The sequence below is a fragment of the Bufo gargarizans genome, chromosome 11 (assembly GCF_014858855.1).
Source record: "Bufo gargarizans isolate SCDJY-AF-19 chromosome 11, ASM1485885v1, whole genome shotgun sequence".
Classification (NCBI taxonomy): domain Eukaryota; kingdom Metazoa; phylum Chordata; class Amphibia; order Anura; family Bufonidae; genus Bufo; species Bufo gargarizans.
In genome coordinates, this window is record NC_058090.1 from 15483285 (window position 1) to 15486049 (window position 2765).

Sequence of the window (2765 nt, forward strand, 5' to 3'; positions counted from 1 at the left end):
GTATAATTGGTTTCTAGGCATTTTAGACAGACTTTCATCTCGATTGTATAATACAATGTGGCCTTATTTGGATACGTTGCCCCCCCCAGGCTGCTGATAGATGCGTGATCCCTCTGGAGATCCTATGGGATCTACTGCCTTGATAGCGATCAAGTAGATCTCTTTTTAGAGATTACAAATGATTAGGGGGAGGTGCAACTACCGCCTCATTCAATTGAAACAATTGGGAGTCCTATTCCGGTACCGGATGTATTATAGATTCGAGCAGTGGCTGCTTGAACACAAGTATAATCATTGATGTCATGACGGGCCTCTCCTGTTGGTTTACGCCATAGCAGGTCCTAAGACAAAACATTTACTAACATAGAATTATTGGCCATTTTGGGGTCTGATTTGGTGGCAATATTTGCTGCCAGTCCCCCTGTAATGTAGAAGATGACTACGCTTGCCTCAGCTAGAGTGTAGAGATTTGACGCTACAGCCCTTGCAGCATTGATATTAGTGGAGCTTGAAGACTCCTCAGTCACTAAGAACAAGGGGAAGGGGAGTTTTCCATTCAGTTATAGATGGCTGCCCCTTTAACATCTAGTGTGCAGTACCGCCTGATAACCTGCAGGTGATGCTGTTGCAATCCTCCACAATGTGTAGATTCCTGGCTGCTGACTAACCTGCAGGTCTCATTCCTCTTCTTTACCTTTGGTATAAGGTATCACTATGGATCAGGATGCTTGTTACGTACAGAGTATTGACTCTAGGTCACGTCTAATGTGAATATGGCTTTACCAGACAGTGAAGGTTTTAATGTCAAATATTTATTTTTATATACAATATTTTATTTCACTTGGTTACAGCTACAAACTGTTTACTGTGCAAATGATGTGCCCCCCTGGTTTTACCCTCCTTTTTAAATGTGTATTTCTTGAAATGCTGGAGATGCATGGAAGGGGAATGATGGCGATACTGTGTGGGGCTGAATGGGTTAAATAAATGGTCTGAAGTTCCTACGTGTTACCTAAACGAGCAGTTACTTCTGATGGTTGGATGGTCTTGGCGTCTGGTTATAGAAGGAAATTTCAGCTATTGTACACATGGTTTGGAAGTGAACTATTGCCCTTGCAAATACTGGAAGCTAGCGCCATCTACAGTGACTTGCAGTACTACAATCCAATGAAATAAAGATGCTTTATACACTGCCTGTCCCAAAAAAAAAGTCTTTAGCTTTGATTGCGGCACGCATTCGCTGTGGCATTGTTTCGATAAGCTTCTGCAATGTCACAAGATTTATTTCCATCCAGTGTTGCATTAATTTTTTCCCCAAGATCTTGCACTGATGATGGCGGAGTCTGACCGCTGCGCAAAGCCTTCTCCAGCACATCCCAAAGATTCTCAATGGGGCTCAGGTCTGGACTCTGGTGGCCAATCCATGTGTGACAATGATGTCTCCTGCTCCCTGAACCACTCTTTCACAATTTGAGCCCGATGAATCCTGGCATTGTCATCTTGGAATATGCCCGTGCCATCAGGGAAGAAACAATCCATTGATGGAATAACCCGGTCACTCAGTACGTTCAGGTGGTCGCTGACCTCATTCTTGGAGCACTTACTGCTGCTGAACCTAGACCTGACCAACTGCAGCAACCGCAGATCATAGCGCTGCCCCCACAGGCTGGTACAGGAGGCACTAGGCATGATGGGGGCATCACGTCATCTGCCTCTCTTCTTACCCTGATGCGTCCATCACTCTGGAACAGAGTAAATCTGGACTCATCCGACCACATCACCTTCTTCCATTGCTCCAGAGTCCAATCTTTATGCTCCCGAGCAAATTGAAGCCTTTCTTTCTGGTTTCCTCACTGATTAGTGGTTTTCTTACGGCTGCACAGCTGTTCAGTCCCAACCCCTTGAGTTCCCTTTGCATTGTGCGTGTGGAAATGCTCTTACTTTCACTATTAAACATAGCCCTGAGTTCTACTGTTGGTTTTCTTCGATTTGATTTCACCAAACGTTTAAGTGATCGCCGATCACCATCATTAAGGATTTTTTTTTTCCCCGCCACATTTCTTCCTCGAATACGATGGGCCCCCACTATCCTTCCAGTTTTTAATAATGCGTTTGACAGTTCTTAACCCAATTTTAGTAGTTTCTGCAATCTCCTTAGATGTTTTCTCTGCTTGATGCCAATGATTTGACTCTTCTCAAACAGACGAACATCTTTTCCACGACCACAAGATGTGTCTTTCAACATGGTTGTTTATGAAATGAGAAGCAACTCATTGCACTTATTGCCAGCTGAAAGATAATCGCCCATACAGTAATTATCCAATAGGAGGCTCAGAACTATCTGCTTAATTAAATCCAGGTGGCAACTTTTTTTTTTTTGGCAGGCAGTGTATTATGCTACAGTAATAATCTTCTGGTAATATCTATGTACAGATGTGGCCTGCACCAACACTGTGGGGCTCATGCATAATTAGTCTCATAAAAGGTGTCAGTGGTGCCTGCAGCAACCAGTCGAACCTGCTCTGGGGAAGAAGCTGGCATGTGATTGGTTTCCGGCCTGAGACCCTTTCTTGTATATTCTGTGGCACAATGAAATGTAGTTTGAGTTTTGCAGAACATAAAAACTAAAAATCTAAGTCTCTGTACTAAAGTTCTCTACCAGTAGATGGCGCTGCTCAGTATCAAGTGCATGTGCCTGAATGGATGATTGGGATATTTGGATTGAAATGTCTGCTGGTTACAGCACACCATGTGGTCAGGAGCGG